This window comes from Sander lucioperca, chromosome 1 (assembly GCF_008315115.2).
Source record: "Sander lucioperca isolate FBNREF2018 chromosome 1, SLUC_FBN_1.2, whole genome shotgun sequence".
In the NCBI taxonomy this organism is placed as follows: Eukaryota; Metazoa; Chordata; class Actinopteri; order Perciformes; family Percidae; genus Sander; species Sander lucioperca.
The window spans coordinates 53,353,154-53,376,342 of record NC_050173.1 but is presented as its reverse complement, the minus strand read 5'-3'; the positions used below and the strand labels follow the sequence as shown (position 1 = coordinate 53,376,342).

Sequence of the window (23,189 nt, the reverse complement as noted above, 5' to 3'; positions counted from 1 at the left end):
CCTGTGAGCAAAAAAACCTTCTGAACACTTGCTCAAACTGTTTTTTCTGCTCGCTTCAAACTGGCTTCAGTCTGGCCAGATATCTTTATAAGGTCATCTGTGACATGCAGCTACATGCTAACCTCAGGGAAACCTGTAACCTTGGTGGCAGATGTTGTTCATTTCTACACAATTTCAGATCACATTCCTGCCGGAACATGTTTTATTCTTTAGTTTTTTGTCTATAAAGGTAAAAAGTGCTGCTAGACGTCTATCCACTGCTAGATGTAATAGTAACGTTAGCTGCATGCTAACACCAGAGAAAGCTGTAAGCTGCATGCTAACACCAGAGAAAGCAGTAGACTTAGGTTGCTGATGTTAAATTCTCCACAATTTCGGATCACATTCCTGCTGGAACATGTTCGATGGTGTAGTTTTTGGTTTAGAAAGCCTTTATGGGTGATTTTTCACATTAGAAAGTACTGCCATACTCTTTTACAGTCAGTCTCCGGCTGCAACGGACTGTAAAGAGACAGCGAGAGCAGAGCACAGACTCGGATGTGCTGACCAATCTGAGCAGACTGGCCTTTTTTTTTGGGAAGGGGCACATAAAGAGACAGGCGCTACAACAGAGCACCTGTGTTCACAAAGGGTGAACACAGGTGCAGCAACCATGGTATAAAAAAAATATTGTTTTTTTTTTTACACATAACATGTTCTCGTAGAAAAACAAAATATAAGAATGAACCTGAAAATGAGCATAACACGTCCCCTTTAAAGTCCATGACGTGTAGCTTCAAAATAGTAGCCTACTGGAGTGAAATGTAGAATGCCATGTGATTCACTGTGGTAATCTCATTTCTATTCCTAATTCATTAAGTGTTTCAATGACCCGATGGTGTTCTTTGCTACATTTGTTAAATAATTCACAACAAGCAATTACAATTTGCTAAAGAAGAAGAGGGCCTCACACTTTTACTGAAGATTTTTAGGACACGCTGTGGTGTTGGGAAAAGACAGTGTTAAGAGATTAAGAGAAGAACGTATACCTTCAGGATAAAGGATATATGGACTTAAGAAAACAGTGATCCTGTGCCATGGTAAAACTCCAGATGCTGACCTTTACTACATCTGCAGGTGCAAAAGAAACGCGTCTGATCACCTTGCCAAAATCGTGTCCAGTGCGGACAAAGCGAAACTAAATATTTGAGCTTCATTCCAAACATTTCGGTGGGCACTGGAGTGGAGAAAACCCACAGTGCAATTATAAACTGCTACTATTGGCCTGGCATGGTGGATGACATTCACAAGTGGGTGAGTCGGTATCTTCAAAATAATGAGGTGGAACCTGGGTGGAACACACATTCAGGTTCAATAGTGGAGCACAACGGAGTGAAATGTCTATTTTTGCAAATGTAGACAGTCTGTCTCTGAATGTAACACTAACAGTCCATCCTGGGTGATTTCATGATGACTATGCCTGCTGATACTGTATGCTCAAAGGCCTGCTTTTAGTTTTCACTTCATTTGCAACATATTGGTCATCATTTTGAAATTGCATTGTCTGTTTAGATTGCCCAGTGTCTACGGTGCCAGTCTGAGAGAGCCAATATTAAAGAAAAGAGAGAATATTATCCAATAGAGGTAAAGGAAACAATGGCATCCACAGTGATATAATGATCATGTCTTTTTTCTTCTTCCCTGTAACGGAGCCTCTCAAACTTGTTGGGATGGACTCAGTAGGTAAACTTACTCTAACAGATAGTGGAAACCAGTACATGTGTGTCATCAGAGCCGTCGCAGGTGGGTGCAAGGCCCTGTGGGAACTTAACGTGCAGGGCCCTGCTCACTGACATACACAGTGATACACGTGCAAGAATAACTGTCAACCTGCACGAGGACTACAGTTATTCAGACAGCTATATAGTCATATCCCTGTGTGTGTGTGTGTGTGTGTGTGTGTGTGTGCGCCAAAATAGATAGAATGAAAGGCATTGTCACAGAGATAGTTATATTTGTAGTTTGGTGTTAAGAGAGATAACGGACTATTTAGCAGTCAGAATAATAGGCCATCTGACCTACGGCATGAAAGCTCAGCTGCATGTCACTTTATATTCTTTCTATAGCTTTATACAGTATAGCGTCCGACTTACCATGCTAGATAAAGTATAGTCACTTTCCTTGCCTTCTAGCTCGCAAACTCAGCAATAAAGTCTTTGTAGTCCAGCGTTTGCGAAATCGGTTGCGCTGTCGTGTAGCTGACATTATTTCTCCCGTCTCCTTCGTCCTTGCTCACACTTTTGCAAAGCGCACTAACGTAACTTCATAAAGGAAAAAATTTGGGGGGATTTTTTGACCAATCGGAATTTCATTTTAGAGCACACTGAGTCAAGAACAGGCATAAAAAAAGGAAAGAGAAAAAAAAAGAAACTGCATGATTGCAAAGCAGGCATGCGCGAGGCCCTGTGCGGTCTCACAGTTGGCACAACCCATGCGATTGTTCTGTGTGTCATGGTTTGGTATTTCACCAAATGGGCCTGCCCACTAAAGAGCAAAACGGCAGATGAGGTGACCAGTTTTATTCTTGATTTCTTTTACTAATTTGGTGCACCTAAAAGACTGCTAACAGACCAGGACTCACAGTTTCACAACAAGTTACAGTAAAACTACACTATTAGTCCCCAGTATGTAACTGTTGCTATGCTGACTTATTTCATGTTTGTCCAAACTGATCATTTTAAGATCAACTATGGCTTGTGTGAGAGTCTGGGCATCAAAAGAAGCCTGTGCTCCCCCTACCATCCACAGAACAATGGCCTTGTGGAGTAATTCAACGGCACAACACAGGAGATATACAGTGCCTTGCGAAAGTATTCGGCCCCCTTGAACTTTGACCTTTTGCCACATTTCAGGCTTCAAACAAAGATAAAAATATAATTTTTTGTTTAGAATCAACAAGTGGGACACAATCATGAAGTGGAACGAAATTTATTGGATATTTCAAACTTTTTTAACAAACAAAAAACTGAAAAATTGGGCGTGCAAAATTATTCAGCCCCCTTAAGTTAATACTTTGTAGCGCCACCTTTTGCTGCGATTACAGCTGTAAGTCGCTTGGGGTACGTCTCTATCAGTTTTGCACATCGAGAGACTGAAATTTTTGCCCATTCCTCCTTGCAAAACAGCTCGAGCTCAGTGAGGTTGGATGGAGAGCGTTTATGAACAGCAGTTTTCAGTTCTTTCCACAGATTCTCGATTGGATTCAGGTCTGGACTTTGACTTGGCCATTCTAACACCTGGATATGTTTATTTGTGAACCATTCCATTGTAGATTTTGCTTTATGTTTTGGATCATTGTCTTGTTGGAAGACAAATCTCCGTCCCAGTCTCAGGTCTTTTGCAGACTCCATCAGGTTTTCTTCCAGAATGGTCCTGTATTTGGCTCCATCCATCTTCCCATCAATTTTAACCATCTTCCCTGTCCCTGCTGAAGAAAAGCAGGCCCAAACCATGATGCTGCCACCACCATGTTTGACAGTGGGGATGGTGTGTTCAGGGTGATGAGCTGTGTTGCTTTTACGCCAAACATAACGTTTTGCATTGTTGCCAAAAAGTTTGATTTTGGTTTCATCTGACCAGAGCACCTTCTTCCACATGTTTGCTGTGTCTCCCAGGTGGCTTGTGGCAAACTTTAAACGACACTTTTTATGGATATCTTTAAGAAATGGCTTTCTTCTTGCCACTCTTCCATAAAGGCCAGATTTGTGCAGTATACGACTGATTATATTATATGATCGGTCGGCACCAAGGTGCTTCTGGAAAACCGTTCGCCACCTCAGGAGGGGGAAGCGGGGAACCATCCAAGCTGTGTACAGTAAGGATGGGACGCTGTTGACCTCAACTGAGGAGGTAATAGGGCGGTGGAAGGAGCACTTTGAGGAACTCCTAAATCCGACTAATACGCCCTCTATGGTAGAGGCAGAGCTGGAGGATGATGGAGGATTGTCGTCAATTTCCCTGGTGGAAGTTGCTGAGGTAGTTAAACAACTCCACAGTGGCAAAGCCCCAGGGATTGATGAGATCCGTCCAGAAATGCTTAAAGCTCTGGGTGTGGAGGGGTTGTCTTGGTTGACACGCCTCTTCAACATTGCGTGGAAGTCGGGGACGGTGCCTAAGGAGTGGCAGACCGGGGTGGTGGTTCCGCTTTTCAAAAAGGGGAACCAGAGGGTGTGTGCCAATTACAGGGGTATCACACTTCTCAGCCTCCCCGGTAAAGTCTACTCCAAGGTGCTGGAAAGGAGGGTTCGGTCGATAGTCGAACCTCAGGTTGAAGAGGAACAATGCGGATTCCGTCCTGGTCGTGGAACAACGGACCAGATCTTTACTCTCGCAAGGATCCTGGAGGGAGCCTGGGAGTATGCCCAACCGGTCTACATGTGCTTTGTGGATCTGGAGAAGGCGTATGACCGGGTCCCCCGGGAGATACTGTGGGAGGTGCTGCGGGAGTATGGGGTGAGGGGGTCCCTTCTCAGGGCCATCCAATCTCTGTACGACCAAAGCGAGAGCTGTGTCCGGGTTCTCGGCAGTAAGTCGGACTCGTTTCAGTTGAGAGTTGGCCTCCGCCAGGGCTGCGCTTTGTCACCAATCCTGTTTGTAGTATTTATGGACAGGATATCGAGGCGTAGTCGGAGTGGAGAGGGGTTGCAGTTTGGTGAGCTGGGGATCTCATCGCTGCTTTTTGCGGATGATGTGGTCCTGATGGCATCGTCGGCCTGTGACCTTCAGCACTCACTGGATCGGTTCGCAGCCGAGTGTGAAGCGGCTGGGATGAGGATCAGCACCTCTAAATCTGAGGCCATGGTTCTCAGCAGGAAACCGATGGAGTGCCTTCTCCAGGTAGGGAATGAGTCTTTACCCCAAGTGAAGGAGTTCAAGTACCTTGGGGTATTGTTCGCGAGTGAGGGGACAATGGAGCGGGAGATTGGTCGGAGAATCGGCGCAGCGGGTGCGGTATTACACTCAATGTATCGCACCGTTGTGACGAAAAGAGAGCTGAGCCAGAAGGCAAAGCTCTCAATCTACCGGTCAGTTTTCGTTCCTACCCTCACCTATGGTCATGAAGGCTGGGTCATGACCGAAAGAACGAGATCCAGGGTACAAGCGGCCGAAATGGGTTTCCTCAGGAGGGTGGCTGGCGTCTCCCTTAGAGATAGGGTGAGAAGCTCAGTCATCCGTGAGGAGCTCGGAGTAGAGCCGCTGCTCCTTCGCGTCGAAAGGAGCCAGTTGAGGTGGTTCGGGCATCTGGTAAGGATGCCCCCTGGGCACCTCCCTAGGGAGGTGTTTCAGGCACGTCCAGCTGGGAGGAGGCCACGGGGAAGACCCAGGACTAGGTGGAGGGATTATATCTCCAACCTGGCCTGGGAACGCCTCGGGATCCCCCAGTCGGAGCTGGTTAATGTGGCTCGGGAAAGGGAAGTTTGGGGTCCCCTGCTGGAGCTGCTACCCCCGCGACCCGTTACCGGATAAGCGGAAGAAGATGGATGGATGGAGATGGATGACGACTGATTATTGTCCTATGGACAGAGTCTCCCACCTCAGCTGTAGATCTCTGCAGTTCATCCAGAGTGATCATGGGCCTCTTGGCTGCATCTCTGATCAGTCTTCTCCTTGTATGAGCTGAAAGTTTAGAGGGACGGCCGGGTCTTCGTAGATTTGCAATGGTCTGATACTCCTTCCATTTCAATATTATCGCTTGCACAGTGCTCCTTGGGATGTTTAAAGCTTGGGAAATCTTTTTGTATCCAAATCCGGCTTTAAACTTCTCCACAACAGTATCTCGGACCTGCCTGGTGTGTTCCTTGTTCTTCATGATGCTCTCTGCGCTTTAAACGGACCTCTGAGACTATCACAGAGCAGGTGCATTTATACGGAGACTTGATTACACACAGGTGGATTCTATTTATACTCATTAGTCATTTAGGTCAACATTGGATCATTCAGAGATCCTCACTGAACTTCTGGAGAGTGTTTGCGGCACTGAAAGTAAAGGGGCTGAATAATTTTGCACGCCCAATTTTTCAGTTTTTTATTTGTTAAAAAAGTTTGAAATATCCAATAAATGTCGTTCCACTTCATGATTGTGTCCCACTTGTTGTAAAGTAAGGCAAGGCACTGTATATTGTTTTCAATGAATTTTAGCTCTTATAAAATAATCTGTTCTGATTTTGTGTTCCTATCAGAAGAAGTCATCTGAAATGGTACTTGCTTTATCATACCAAAGAACTCAAAGGCTCTCCTGCCTCCTCATTCCTGTTCTTCAATTTTGCATTTTGATGTCCTTGAACAAACTGGTGGCAGATCAAATGTTGAGTTATTAAGTTATTATTTGATGTCTAGGAGGGAGGAGAGTTATTCTTTAGAGGTGCCAAAGGGAGTACGTAGCAAGATTCTCTAATGTTTTTATCCTTTTAAAATATTCAGCCCCATTCCAACTGCGATTTTTGGCAGCAAACTCAACAACCTGGTGCTCAAATAAGAGATGTCTGGAGGCCTAAAAAAGCAGGACTCCAAATTCATAGAGGTTGAGGATACTAGACCAACCGTCTACATTACATTGCCTCAGCACCAGGTGAAGGACAATCAACAATCAGTGCAGCTGCAGGACAATCAGCAATCAGTATGACCTGACACCATCCAGGAGGAAATGACAGAAATTAGTCTTATGAAGGGGCTCCTTGGTTTAAAAAACCTTTTGGACACTTCAATCAAGTTCTGCATAGCAGCAAAATCACTGATGCAGGTAATACAGTAACTGTAACCTCCTAATAGGAATTCAGGCATTGTTAATGACACAGGTTTTATCTGTATGAATATCAAGTAAAAGGGCCTATGCAGTAAACATTGAGGAGAGAGAGAGAGAGAGAGAGAGAGAGAGAGAGAGAGAGAGAGAGAGAGAGAGAGAGAGAGAGAGAGAGTTACACTGTTTCTTTTCTGTTGCCACTGGATTTGATTGGCTATTTGCCAAATACTGTTATCATTGGCGTGTAGTTGGCAGAAGGTAGTATTTCCTGTAAAGAATATAGTGACTGCAGTCACCATGAGCGATGTGGACTATCTTCTACAGCACATTGGGTAACTTTTGGAAAAACTTGAGATTAAACACATCTGTGCCCACCAGCCAAGAGATATTGTACCGCTGGTAAAAGATAATCCAGGAAAACATGGCTAACTGCTAGCTTGTCAGAGAAATCCCTTTTTAAGCTTCCCATGTGTGTTATTAGCATCGGAAGGAACCTGGTCAAAAACAGGCTTTCAGGATCTCAAGCATCTTTCAGAGAGGATTACCATAAATGAAAGCAGCAGGACACAAGGTAAAATTAGGCTTGCTCAGCAGAGAGAAAAACATAACTGCTACATGTTCTTGTGATTGTTGCCTTTCCATACCATTTGCAGGGCTTAAAGGGATATTTCACCGCTGGAAAGCTGAATATATCTTTAAATTGGGTCACTTATGTAGTATAAATGTGAAAAAAAAAATTTAAATTGGTCCCTTCTAGGCCGAGAAAAGCCAGGAAATGTGTTTTTGGCTCATGTGGATGAAAGACACCAAATCCCAGAATGCACTTGCTTCGCTGCTCTGAGTCCACTCCCAAGCCACGCCTACCGTTTACAGACGGTCAATTCAACTGTGTTTTATTGTCATTTCAACCATATACACAAAACAACGTTTCACTGTGGCTCAAGTGGTTACACAATTCAAATATATAAAAACGACATTATATACAAACGACATATGAAACACATTATATGCTCCGTAAAGTTCAGCTAACACATACTAGCATTAGCGCTTGGTAGGCTGTAAAACCATGTGTAAAACACATTGGAGACGAAACAGCAGGTCTCATATTTCAGACACTATAAAGTTATACATTGTTTGTCGGGCTATTTCGTTATTAAATTCACTTCTGATACTTTTTTAAGCGAGAAATCAACTATATAAAGCTCAAATATGGGCCGTTTTACGAAAATTGATGGCTAATTGCAAATTTGGTAAGACGTGTCGGACTTTAGGAGCTCCACACAGTCTGACGAGAAAGCGGCAACCTCCATACCCAGTGAAAGTCACCGTTTCTCGGGTTTCGTTAGCTGCGACTGTCCCTCCAATCCTATGTGTACAGATAGCAGCTAGTTAGCTTCATTTTTGGCATAACTTTCGTATATTTAGGGCCCGAGCGCCGACAGCGGCGAAGGCCCTATTGAAACTGAAGGAATTATTATTATTCTTTTTCCCGGCAAATGAATTGGCTTTTTGAGGGGCTTAACATATTCAAAAACTCACCAAATTTGGCGGTCGCATCAAGTCTGGTGAAAATTTACGTATTTTAAGGGTTTCGGGAATAGCCGCGCAAAAATGGCTCGCTAGCGCCCCCTACAAAGTTAAAAAAATTGAGCCCCTGCAGTGCGTTTAACGCAGACTCACGAAACTTGGTACACATATGTATCATGTCAAGATGTACAACAAACGTCATTGAAGCCATACCCTAAGCCCAACAGGAAGTCCGCCATTTTGATTTCAAAGTTCGAAATTAGTGCGATTTTGGCCATTTCCACACGTCGTACTTTAACGAACTCCTCCTAGAGATTTCATCCGATCAACTTCAAATTCGGTCTGTGCCATCTTAAGACATTAAAGATGAAAAGTTGTTAAAAGAAAAACTTTTCGTCATAGGGCATGGCCGTGGCGGGGCGGCCATTTTGTGCGTTTCGCCACCGAAACAGGAAGTGGGTGTAACTCGAGTGTACATTGTCCGATTGGCTCGAAACTTTTCAGGATTCATAAGAGTCCAACCCTGAGGACAAATAAAGGCCGATATTTACTTAAAGTCATAGCGCCCCCTAGTGGCAACAGGAAGTAGGCCTAAAAGTCAAGGTGCTATACTTTAACGAACTCCTCCTAGAGATTTCATCCGATGTACTTCAAACTTGGTCTGTATCATCCCAACACCTTAAAGATGAAAAGTTATTAAAAGAAAAACTTTTCGTCAGACGGTGTGGGCGTGGCGTGGCGGCCATTTTGAGTGTTGAGCGATGAACAAATAAATTGTTGTAACTTGAGTGTACGTTGTCGTATCTGCCCGAAAATTCTCACGATTCACAAGGGTCCAGGCCTGAGGACACCTACAGGCCATATTTGACTTTTGGTCATAGCGCCCCCCGCTGGCAACAGGAAATGCGCCTTATATGACAAACATCATCCGATTTACATGAAACTTAGAATGTGTGGTCTACATGTGATAATGAGCCGGCCCCTATAGTATAACCACGCCCACTTACTCAGGCCACGCCCCTTTCATAACATTTGTACCGTTTAAGGTAGAGTCTTGTGTGAGGTGTCATTGAACTCAGCAGAGAGTTGCTTCTTCATTGGTGATGGTTTGGCCCGCCCCCTATGCTTAAGCCACGCCCCCTTTCATGAATGCTGATCCATCTAAGGTAGAGTCTTGTGTGAGGTGTCATTGAACTCAGCAGAGAGTTCCTTCTTCATTGGTGATCGTTTGGCCCGCCCCCTATGCTTAAGCCACGCCCCCTTTCATAACATTTGAACCGTTTAAGGTAGGGTCTTGTGTGAGGTGTCATTGAACTCAGCAGAGAGTTGCTTCTTCATTGGTGATGGTTTGGCCCGCCCCCTATGCTTAAGCCACGCCCCCTTTCATAAAATTTGAACGATTTAAGGTTGACCATTGTGTGAGGTATCAGTGAACTCAGCAGAGAGTTCCTTCTTCATTGGTGATGGTTTGGCCCTACCCCCTATGTTCAAGCCACGCCCCCTTTCATAGCATTTACACCGTTTAAGGTATACCCTTGTGTGAGGTATTATTGAACTCAGCAGAGAGTTCCTTATTCAATGGTGATTGTTTGGCCCACCCCTCTGTGCTTAGCCACGCCCCCTTTCATACATGGTGACCTGTTTATGGTAGTCTTATGTGAGGTATCAATGAACTCAGCAGAGACTTCCTTTTTAATTGGTGATGGTTTGACCCGCCCCCTATAATTTAGCCACGCCCCTTTTCACAGCAAATTAACTGTATGACGTAGAGTCTTGTGTGAGGTATTGTTGCACTAGGCAGGGAGTTCCCTTTTCATTGATGACGATTTGCGGCGTCTGAGTGCCGCGCAAATGCACGGTCGCAAGGAGCGGCGTCCGCCGGTAACCCCGATGCGCCGAGGCGCGAGGGCCCGTCCATCGCTGCTTGCAGCTTTAATTACAGTTTGAATTTCGTCATGCCACTTACATAACATCTACCCCAAGGTCTTATAAAGCTAACTATGGTGTCCGATTTCAATTTAATGAATTTTTGTGAACATTAGGGGTTTCATTAGCTGCGACTGTCCCTCCAATGGACACACATGATATGCTCCGTAAAGTTCAGCTAACACATAGCTAGCTACTAGCATTAGTGCTAGGTAGACTGTATCACCGAGTATACAAATTTGCGTGTAATGTAGAATGGTCGGCATTTAACAGTCACAAACTCCACCAGCAGTTAGCAGTTAGTTGGATACAAGCACCCCCATTTCTGCACCAGGCAGTCCGTGTTAACACAGCTCACCTCCACTAGCTAGTCTTACCCGGCGACAGAGCTAGTAGAGTAGCTAGACTGGTAGCTGGATAGTCCGTAGCTGGATAGTTCGAGACAGCAAGTGTTTCCACAACAACAAAAACACAGCAGTCTCTGAACTCGCATTGGGAGTTTCATTGAAGTTGGATGTAGTCCAGTTTGTTGTCTAATGAGCAGACACTTGCAAGTAGGATTGATGGAACAGGTGGCCGACTAGCGTTAGTTTTCCACAGGCAAACTCATTCAACGTTCCCCGCTGATGATGTCCCTTCACCGGCCAGAGGCTTCCGCTGGTCTCCATAGCAGGCGGGCGAAGCTGTGTCGAGTATTTCGTCTGTAATAAAGTGTCCTGCATATTCTTTGATCTGTACCAATGTATCCCGGTGGTACACGTGTGCGGTAGTTTGAATGCACATAATTGTTGTTCTGAAATTTCCTTCGGGATGACTAAATCTATCTAAAGTTTTGATACTGAGAAGCCACTAAGCTACGCGAGGATTCAAGATGGCTGACAGTCGTTTTGGTTCGTGAGATTTTGGAGAATGCCGGAGTCCAACCCGCTATGGGCTATGCGGAAGTAGCTCCTAGTACTGGCTGTAGTCCTTTGCCTCTGGGCAAAAATCTTCCGATGACGCAAAAATCGTCGTTTTACGTCATCGGAAGATTTTTTTCCAGACCCACAATACAGAGATCTCCCCTCTCAGGGGAACATGAGGGAGGGAAGCACAGTCATTCAAAAATACTACCGTGTTTCTACTGAGACAAAGCTTAATGCTAAATCGGTGAAGTATCCCTTTTTAAAGTGAAAAAAAATCCTGAGCCTGAAACTATTTTTTGAAGGTGGGGGGGTATTTGACTGGCAAAACAGTTAGTCCTTCTTACATTACACAATAATAAGTCATAATTTTTAAGAAGCAAAAAGTTTTGGATACATTTGCGATAATATCATAATCCTACAATGAATCATTGTGAAAACAAAAATGTATAGATGTTGTGTTGTTACTTTGGCCAGGTCATCATCAAAAAAGCGAATTAGTACATTCATGATTTTGTCCATGTTGATATTAGCTAGTTGCTTCATGTACACTTATTAAAAACGTCGCATTGTATAGCTTTTCATATAGCTAGACGTCTAAACTCTGGGGCAAGGCCGTTATGTTTAAATACCTGCCATGTTTAAATACCTGCCATGCTGATTCCAAACAGACAGCTTTGTCAAGGCAGTTTGGGCTTTAGATAGCTTTTACACAGTGGCCATCGTTAATGACAAATTGTGTTCCGCTATGAATATGCACACACGTATTGTTTGTATCACAAACACGGTCGGTCAGTGAAGGAGTAGTCGCAGCGGTAGCCGTCATTGCCGGTAATGTACTCGTATGACAGAGTGCACGGACCGAAGCTTTGTGACTAGCATCTAACGACTAGCAAGCACTTCTTACTGCTGCCGTACAGTGTCTTCCTTGAACATGCGCTGCAGAAGCAAGCACCCGGCTCCCTCAATTTGAGGCACCAAGTGCTAAAACAGCTTCCCGTCTCCACCCTTTTCCTCTTGTCCTCTATTCATGCCCAGCGCCATTTGTTTTTTTAACTCCTTTCTCAACTAAAGCTGTATCTACATGCTCCAAGTTACTTTGCATCCATATTTTTTAGCTGCGTTACCACGGAGACCACACCGCACTCTCACTTTTCGGCAAAGACCCGCCCTACTTTGATTCTGATTGGCTAGAACTCATTTCATTGGTAGGTGGAAGTTCGATGATTGGTTAAATCCAGCGCATCAAAACAAATCCCATGTGGACTTTTTAATGTATTTATTTTTCTAAAATACTCAAACGTCAGAAATCGGGCACCAGGCCTGAGTACTTCAGCCCTGTGTTAGTTAGAGCTGCGTTCCTCTCATATGATTGGTAGGTGAAATCAATAAACGGCATGAAAGTTCCCAATTTTTTTTTTTTCCATCACGGCCGCACGCCGGAGATCCGGCACGGTGCCAGAATACTTTAAGCCCTGCATTTGTATTTTCTTGTGAGTTTTTGCATTTTAAGGTATGTATCTATTCATTACGGTGGCCGACAGGGGCAAACGCCCTGCAACTTAAGAAAACACATGCAAATAGACAAAACACAAGCAATTTAAGAAAACATCTTCATTAATTTGACAACACATGTGCAGCATTCAGCAAACGCTCTGCAAATGCACACAACACATCCAAATACATAAACGTGCTGCAAATATCACAACACAACCAAATACATAAACCCGCTGCAAAAAGAAAAGCACACAAACCCTGAAAACAAATGCAACAAAAAAACGCTGCATCCAGATTACACAAAGGAAGTTCTCCAGACCTCTAGACGGAGCAGCTAAGTGGAACAGCTTGATTTTTGACTCCACGGGGAGAGAACGCTCTGCCTTTTTATTAGAGTCGGGTATGGCTGCAGCCTGGAGAACTCCCGTCTCATGCCTCCCGTCCATAGACTGTATATTAAATTTATATATATATATTAGGGATGAGCGAGTACAGCATTATCTGTATCTGTTAACCATATGAATTATCTGTATCTGTATCTGCACTCGGACTGGGCGGGGCCTAACCCGGAAGTGGGCGGGATTTAACCCGGAAGTGGGTCGGTTTGTCTTGAAATGGGCGGGGCTTTAACCGGTATGTTATTTTAAGCATGCAATTGATATGGGTTGATCAGAAATTGTTATATTTATTGCTGATTAGAAAACTATTTACATGACAGCATCAGCATTGAGCTTCAGATCAATGGTTTTGATCACGATAACAAACAAACTATATACAGAACAAGTTTACAACAATGAATACAACACATGCGGTTGCAATTATGAAGTACAATGTAATGAACGAGAGTTTTCATACTCAACATAACTTTCTTTTTTTAACTTTTAATTTTTTTATGATCAGTGTGATTTTTTTTTTTTTTATTTCCACACCAGGCATGTGTGTGTGTGTGTGTGTGTGTGTGTGTGGGTGTGTGTGTGTGTGAGAGAGAGAGTAAGAGTGTACAGAGAGAGAGAGAAAGAGAGAGAGAGGGGGGCGGGGGGGGACTGTGTTTTACGGATCAAATAGTCCGACGCTGTTTTTCAGATCTGTTTAGAGCCAGCTGACGGTTTAAAAAAGAAAAAAAATCTCCGACAGGCAGAGACGCAACGCGAGTCGCATTCTACCAAGCACCACGTCTGAACAAACCCCACGTTTACCAGAACTCTACTGGTTAATAAGTAAGTACTACAAACCGAAGTAAAAAACAAACCTGAAGCTGAAAAAACCCTAAACGTTAACGGAAAAGACCGGCGAACCTGAGAGAGAGAGAGAGAGAGACAGAGAGAGAGATGTTCTGTGTGTGAGTGAGCAGAGCGGGACACAACAACGCAATACATCTGTATGTGTGTGTAGGGGAGGGGCGCTGTGACGACTAGCCTATCACAGAACGCAGACACAGTCAACTATCCAATGAGGATTTTTATTCAATCCGAGCACAGATATTGACTCGTATTACTCGTATAATACTCGTACTCTGCAAAAGTGCTTTATCCGTACCGGATACTCGTTTCAGCCGAGTATCCGGCTCAACTCTAATATATATATATATATATATATGTATATATATATATCTATGCTCCCGTCTCATGCCCTCCTGGCAGGTGCCTTCCCGAGCTTCAGCTTTTCAAAATAAAAGCTTGCGTCTGGTCCCTATGTCTTCGTACTTTGGTGTTTTGGATGTTTTTGAACTAAACAGTACGGCAGTCATGCTAATGAATACAATAACTTTTTCAGCAGATGTCTTACTTACAACACGATGGAGTTAGCAAAGAAGTTTTGTGTTTATATGTGCGGGCAGGATTTATTCAGTTTGATAAATCCCACGGTAATTCGGCTGGTTTACTAAACAGGGAGGGACTAGAAATCCTGTCTGTTTTTTGTTTTTTGTATTTCAAGAGCGAATTGCTCCACAATATGAATACAGATTGATCACCTATTTTGTTGGTAATCGTTGTTGTATAATCACAATATTACACTTGAGGAGGCCTATACTTCAGTTATGCGCCTTTTGGACCTCAAAATTAAACCCTCTCATGTAATATGGCTTAAACAAACATCAACGTTAAACGCTGATGCAGTTTTAAATGTTTTATTACTACGAGTTTACAGACGTCTCTGCTGATTGAGTATCACCTGTGACCTGAGCCGAGACACACCCACCAAACGATAGAAAACATAACTCAAACATAGACCTAATATTTACAGTCTATGATCTCAAAGCAGTTTCACACCGTTTTACAACGGTGCACACCGTTCTGAGATTGAATGTGCCCCGCCGGCTCTCTCTCTCTCTCTCTCTCTCTCTCTCTCTCTCTCTCTCTCTCTCTCTCTCTCTCTCGAAAATCAAGCTGTTCCACTTAGCTGCTCTGTCTAGAGGTCTGGAGAACTTCCGTTGTGTAATCTGGATGCTGCGTTTTTTTGTTGCATTTGTTTTTGGGGTTTGTGTGCTTTTCTTTTTGCATCGTGTTTTATTTGCAGCGTGTTTATGTATTTGGTTGTGTTGTGGTATTTGCAGCGCGTTTATGTATTTGGTTGTGTTGTGTGTATTTGCAGTGTGTTTGCTGAATGCTGCACGTGTTGTCAAATGAATGAAGTTGTTTTTCTTAATTTGCTTGTGCTTTGTCTATTTGCATGTGTTTTCTTAAGTTGCAGGGCGTTTGCCCCTGTCGGCCACCGTAATTCATGGCTGCGGGAACTAAGGGTGTGGAGGGTGCTGCAGCACCTCCTAGAGAAAGGACAAACTACTACAACCATAAAAAAATATACATTTTTAAAAATTGATTATTAATATAAACCTAATTAATTTCATTACAAATTAAATGTAATACATTTTAAAATTTGGTAAGTAAGAGATAAACATGTTGTGGTTATGGATATTTCTGTTGGGGTTGTTTGTATTTCTGTTGCATGTTTGCATATTTCTGTATGTTTTGGTTGTGTGTTATTCTAGTAGTGTATGTTCTGTTTCCTGTTTTATTTTGATAGTCAGTTTTTTCCCCCTGTCTTGTCTAGTTTTACTTCCTGTGTTTTCCCGCCTTTTTTAATTACTCTGCCCACTCCTAATGTGTTTCACCTGTTCCCCAGTCCTAGTGTCACCTGTTCCTCGTTTTCTCATTTTCCCAGTGTATTTAGTCTCTGTGTTCCCTTTGTCTGGTGTTAGATCGTTGTTCATGTCTTGCCTGGTCAGTTTGTTCCTGTTAGTGTGTTTGACCCATGTGCCTGCATTTAAAGTTTCCCCTGTGGTCTCTGCTGGTCAACAGTACAAAGTTAGCTAGCCATGGCACAAAAGCGCATTTTGGATTTCTTTACAAATCAACCATAGGCTAAAAAGCCTAAAAGACTGGAGGCTTTAAACTCAGCAACTGTAACCAAAAGAAGTAGCAGCAACACCGCTACACCTGTCACTCCCAGAGCAATCCTGCTAGCGACAGACGACGAGGGAGTTAATCTTGCAAACCAAGCTAGCAGCACCAGGGCAGCCGCAGACCGGCTTGCTTCACTTTGATTTTATTTAATATGGTTCAGTGATGTGTTTTATACCCTTGTGTTTTGTGGCTCTGTTTTTGAGCTTGTAATAGGCATTTTCTGTACCACTGTCATAGCTTTTGCCCTATATCCTGCATTTCCCGTGCCTAGTTTGTTCTGTCTTGGATTTTGGACTTTATTCTTTTTGTTTTTTCACTTGTGGAGCATGTACCTGTGTTCCAGTTTTATTACCAAAGCCTTAGTACTGTTTTGACACCACAAAGTGCCTTTTTTTTTTTTTTTTATTTATTATTATTATTATTATTATATTATTATTTTTTTTTTTTTTCATAGTGACATTTTGTCTTCATCTTGACAGTAGTATGGGTATGAAAGAAATTTAACTTGGTTGAATAGCGATAACGGTCTATTATTTTCCGGTGTTTTGGGATCAGTAGCCTATGGCAGGCTAATTATTGTCTTGGATAGGCTATTTATAATGAATTGAAGCTCTATACAGTTCAATAAATTGTGATGGATGCAGTTTAGTGTGTGGTGGTGGTTGACTGACTGAAAACTTCACTCTGGAAAATTTGTCAGCACCCCCAATTCAAAATATGTTCCCGCGGCTCTGTATGACTTTGTGTTCTCTGTCTTAAATGTAAGTGTTGAGTTATTGTATTTAAAAAAGGGTCCATCTGGGACGTGTATTGCTAATTAGCTTAGGCTATAAATGCTGTGGTGTGTGGCAAAGGTCTACACTACATACTTGTCCCTATACAAATAAACAAAGTAATTCTATAATTCTAAATATTTGAATTAAATGTACATCATGTTGTAGCACCATTTGCCTAATTTTCCTTTCAGTCCAGTCTGTCAAATTTATAATTAGCTTAACTGTGGTGGGAATTGGTCTGACAATACAATTATTAATTACAATTAATAATACAATGACATTATTAACATTATTATTAAAATCATCTGTTTCTGCGACAGTAATGTTGTAAGTTATCCTGCAACGTGCCAAAATAGGCAGGGAAGGAGAAGACTGGCAACTGTAGTAGTAGGGGAGGGCCGAGATGAAAGTGTTTTTTTTTTTTTTTTTTTTTTTATTTCTCTTTACACAAAGATGCATTAGAGTACCCATATTTTATTGTGACCCCCTAACCCTAACAAAACCCAATACTGATTAAATTTTTCCATCAGACGCAATAAAAAATTGATGTTGCACAAGAACAAAAAAGTTTGTAGCATTGCGTCCCCAGCTACCAAAGCTGAAGTAGCACTCTGTAGTTCTTCCATACACCAGTGACGTCGCTGCGGCTGGCTGAGACCCAGAGAACATTGGAAAGAACTACAGAAAGAAGTGCAGTCTTATTTTACACCAACCGAGAGATAGAGATAAGGTTGAAAAAGAATTGTCAATTTAAGTAAAACTAATTCAAGGATTTTTTAATTCAGTCACTTGTTCAGAACATCTGCCTGCGTTAAAACAAATTCAAAGTAGCCTTGAACAATTGATGGTGCGCATGTATTTGTTTATTTGCAGGTTATCATAGAACAACCCTGGGCATTTCCTGGAAACATAAACAAAGAAATACATCTTTTATAATAACAGGACATAAATAAGTCCATGTTGCTTTCGTCACTCCCCTGTCTCTGTCAACTTTACCCTTTACTTTACTTTAAACACTTCTGTATTTTTTTTACTTGCCAGTAACTTTTCCTATTTTAACTTTGGCAAACTGGTCCGACCGGGCTGATTTTCAGCTGCACACTCAATGACGGGGTGTACCTCATGTGGACTGATTGGTATATTCCTGAGTTCCATGTTACAAGAGAAAATGTCCATGTTTCAACCGTCTCCCTGATACTTTCGTCCTGCCCCCCCACCCCAAATATGGATGTAAACAATGCAGGATTCAAAACATTAAAGAAAATGGCTTGTTTTATGAGAAATAAAATGCATTTGACACTCCCTCACCACCTTACCTCTACACCACACTAATAACACCTCTAGTTTAATTGCATCATTTTACAAAGGTCAAATGTCATAGACGACATTGTTGCCATTTGGAGCCACCAAAGCTTAAATGACAACATTTCACCCTTTTTTATTGTCAATAAAGACCTATCATAGATAGATAGATAGATAGATAGATAGATAGATAGATAGATTTTTATTGAACCCTAAAAAATGGGAAATTCCAGTGTTGCAGCAGCAAAATATCAGACACACAGCACACATACAGAATATACATGAAATAATAGGATACAATATACATGAGATAATAATAGGATAGAATATAAGAACAAATAATTTAAAATATATACAAGTTGGGAATAAACATGTACAACTGTTTAACTAGTATTGATAAAGCTGTAGATAAAACTATTGTGCAAGGTGCACTTAGTGCAGTTGTGATGTCAATGAATCTTATCTAACACTCAGTGATGAAGTGTTAAAACGTTGAATAGCCTGTGGTAGGAATGATTTCTTGTAGCGGTCCGTGCAACATCGAAGCTGTCGGAGCCTCTTAGAGAAGGTGCTCCTCTGTTGGATCAGTGTGGGGGGGTGGATAGGGTGGTCGGGGTTATCCATGATAGATAACAGTTTGTTCAGTGACCTCTTCTCCACCACAGCTTCAAAAGTGTCCTGTTTGCAGCCAATAACGGAGCCAGCCTTCCTGATCAGTTTGTTCAGTCTGTTTGTGTCGCTGGCTCCGATGCTGCTGCCCCAGCAGATGGCGGAGGAGAACAGAGCGCTGGCTGTCAGTGATCCAGGAGACTGTGGACGCACCGACACCCATCCTCTGCAGCTTCTCACCTAGTAGCAGTGGCTGGATCACCTGCGGCCTCAGGTAGGCCAAGACCAGCATCTCCAGCACCTTTATCACATGGGATCAGGCTTCAAAATTAACTTTTTCGTCCACCAGCCAAATGGCTAGTGAATGTTCAAATATTACCAGCCACTCAATAGATTACCATTGGGTTTTTTGGCTGGTGAGTGAAACAAATCTACCAGCCACTTGCATATTTCACCAGCATTTGGCTGGTAAACGGTGCTAATTTTGAACCCTGCATGGGATGCGAGAGCCACTCGGCGGTAGTCCTTGAGGTCAGATGGAGTCGACTTCTTTTGGACTGGGACAAGGCAGGTCATCTTCCACAGCAGCTGCACCCTCTGCAGGCTCAGGCTCAGGTTGAAGAGATACTGGAGATACTGGATATCTTAATTTTTTTTTTCAATATACGTTTACTTCACGATTTCAAACACTTAACTAGAACCTGGTCCCTGCTGTTTTAATGACCCAGTTAGCACAGTTAGCCTGGCTACGTGACTATACGGCAATGTGCATTGGCAATTTTGTACACTAAATGTACTGTTTTTGACGCTGAAAGGGTCAGATTGTTATTCTGACATTATGGAAATGATCCCTATAGAGATAGACTTTTTTTGTTAGAGTAAAATCATTTTTGTTTAACCAGTAACAGATCCAAGATCACTATCGCTATAATAAAGCAGGTAATTTTAATAAAAAAAAATCCGGCTCCTCTGGCTGATTTTTTTTTAATTAAAATTACCTGCTTCGTTTAATTCTACTCGAATATAGGGTCAGTTTCAGCAAATATGACAGAAAGTTAGTTTTATAAGTCTTACCTACTGCATCTTTAAATAAACAATACTTTTAGCGTGTATAGATCCAGCATATTTCCACATGTACATTATGGATTAGGGTTAGGGTTAGTGCACACACACAGATTTGGTTTGTTGATGCTAAAAACAAAGAGATTTTTCTAAATTCAGTCCAAATGTTTCCTGTTTCTTCTAGTATGTGTGTTGATGAACAGAGCTGAAACAATCTTGTCTATTGTTGCTGCATTTGCAATAGCAAGAACAACACACACACAAACACACATGCAGGCACACACATACACACACTTACACTTACATTCAGGGCCGAACACACACTGCTTTTCTTTCTTTCAAGTGTAATGTAATCATGTAATATGTAATCACACGCGGACATGAATAAATATAATAATACTGTACACTGGCATTTACCCAGGTGCGGACAAAAGCACACATGCATACACCCACACATTATATACACACACACACACACACACACACACACACACACACACACACACACACACACACACACACACACACACACACACACCAGCAGCAGCTACAGAGACAAAGCCGCTCTTCTTTGTCTTCATTCTGACATCAACCTGAATCATTGGCGCTCCGGGTGCGTTTCATTCGCGATGGCATGCAGGGCATACGGGAGGGAGGAATGGGGGTAGCAATCATCCCGATTAGTTGAACAGTGGATTAACAAAGTGCTTGACACCTACAGGGCGACATGAGGAGCAGGGAGGAAGACGGAGGGGAGTCCTGCCTCGTCTTCACACACTGACACAATGAGTTCTAAATAATTCTCAGCCAGGCGTGAAGGCAAGAAGAAGAAGGACAAGGTGTTGTGCTCGTTTTACAATGATGCCATGAAGTTTGACCACCTATGCGGGGAGAGAGAAAGACAAGAGTGAAATGGGAGAAAGGGGTAATTGGAGAGGCAGAAAGAGGAGGATGGAAAGAAAAAGTCAAGGTGACGCTTGCTGGGATGATTTTCCACCTCCACACCTCTTCCCAACACGCACGCACGCACGCACGCACACACATATAGCTGCAGCTGAAGTTGTTATCTTGCTAGTCATCACATGCCTAATTCAGATGAACAAAACAGGTCAGGACACACAAACCTGAACACTCGCCCACAGATGCAGCTGGACGTGTCATGCTGTGATGTAAGTCTGCTGATCATAACACAACTAATCCTGAGGAACAAATCGGGTCAGGGCACACATCCATGTACACAGATAGTGGAAGAGAAGGGAAGGAAATTGAGATGGTGAGATGATGATTTTTTTTTAGTAAAAGCCCCCCGCCATGAATTTCTGGTTCATGATCTGTAATTGATAAATTAGGATCCTGTTAGTGGATGCGTTACCCAGACTTTTATTTCCTACTGAAACATTCTTTCCTTAAGGCAATGAAACCATCACAACATGAATCAATATTTGTAATTTCTCACTCACATCCTCCCACACTGAGTAATTTATTCATTTTGTATATTTTTGCTTTTACACACAGCATCTGTGTAATTTGAAAAAGAAAAACACAGGTGTCACAATTTGGAGCACTATAATACTACAAATTGATATTGATAAATGATTATGGTTTATTTGTTGTCTTCCCAAAATCGAGCCTGGTTAAGTTTATTTGCACATCTAATTTGCAGTCAAAGTGTGTGACCGTAACTTCAAATGTGTCTGCATACCTTGGGACATTGAAACAAGAATAAAATGACATAAGGAAAGATTTCACAGTCCAGTTCTTTGGCCTCCTGTTCTTTTAAGGTGACATCCTGGCTGTTACGGGTGCAGGTTTAGCCGATGTTGGTAGACTAGGCAGGTGAGGCTGGCATCAGAGCACTGGAGCTGGTTAACCCGAGCCCCCAGGAAAAGTGCCAAGCTAGACGTTTAGTGAATTTACTGTATTGGCCACAGCCTGAACCTGAAGTTATATGACGCTCCTGGCATCTCGGACCACCGTTCATCCATCCTTTGGCTTCTGGAATGTCTTACATTTCCACGGATGGCGGTCAGCCCTGATCTTGCTGCTTGCTCCAGCCAATAAAGGCAGTTCTTTTCATTTATTCTAAAGGAAGACATTTCACTTTGTGTCATAATAAACCCACCTCACTGGAGATTAAGGAAAGGCTGATTGGTATTTATCTAGTCTTGCGTTGCCAGACATTCCTCCTCAGCGCTGCGGAGGAGGGTCTGGCTAGTCCACACAGCATTCCGGGATGGGAGAAAAACGTGCTCTGGTTTATTGCCATTTCTTTAAACCACTCACAATTGTCTTGGGTGGTGCTAAGCCCTGGACAGAGCCACGGTGCAGCTGCAAAAGAGCCTCGGGAAGGAAATTGTTTTGGTGGAACGTGCTCATTCAAAAGTTATTTTAGTCGTGCAACAGAAAACTCAGATTGGACAGATAGTCTAGCTAGCTGTCTGGATTTACCCTGCAGAGATCTAAGGAGCAGTTAACTATAGTCCTCATACATCCACCGGAGTTTAAAATGCCAACACAAAGAAAGTGGAAGGCTACGGACATTTTGGCTGAAATGAGGGACATCCGGCAGAATTTCTGGCAGCACCTGAACAATCCCGGAAATGAAACGCCGTCGATATAGACTAGTATTTATCTGATCTGCGCTTCTTTGTAGCCTCTTCTTTCCTTGCAAAATGAAAGGAGTTGAATGTAGTGCCTTCATGTTTTACCCACACACAACCTGTTTCAGCTTCTCCCCTCTGGTAGGCGCTACAGAACACTGTTCGCCAAAACAACCAGACACAGGCACAGTTTCTTCCCACAGGCTGTCACTAAACACCAGTCCATGGTGCTAGGATGGACTGTGTAATAAACCTGTAACATCAAGCATTCACCTTTCAGTAAATTATATATTTAATCGTTAAACCAGCCTGGTCTCACAGAATTCCGTGAAATGATCACAAACTGTTAACAGCGCATTACGCGGTGGTGGCACAGAATGTGTGAAAATTCCGTGTGGCCACCACGGAAAACAATGCCAAAGTAAAGTCAATGAGAAGATGACGTAGCATTAAGAGCAACAACCCTAGCGAGTAGTATGAAAGCCCGAAAATTCGCGTAGGGTGGTTGGTTGGGGTGGTGGATGGGTCAAACAACAGGACTTTCACCCAGGAGACCGGGGATCGTGTCCCACGTGTCACGTTTCCTAACCCTAACCGTCCCGCTCTTCTTTCCTAAACCCAACCCGTCCGCTGTATATGGCTGTCCCGTTCTTCTTTTTCCTAAAAAGTCGTTGTTGTCCCGCCCACCCACGACCTTTTCCTTAACTTAAGGGGCCGTGTTAATTTCACGGAATTCTTCCGTGGGCCCATCACGGAATTTTCGGCGATTCCGTGAAACTGCCACAGATTTTGAGTTAAGGGGCCAT

General features: G+C 42.9%; 1 long non-coding RNA gene across 1 annotated transcript; it reads left to right on the top strand.

Annotated features, from left to right (window-relative positions):
* The first annotated feature begins 1,886 nt into the window (after window positions 1–1,886).
* LOC118495995 lies at window positions 1,887–15,041 on the top strand. The gene is made up of 3 exons (XR_004898454.1): window positions 1,887–1,942; window positions 7,164–7,168; window positions 15,031–15,041. It is a non-coding gene; the product is annotated as an uncharacterized LOC118495995 (long non-coding RNA).
* The last annotated feature ends 8,148 nt before the right edge of the window (window positions 15,042–23,189 follow it).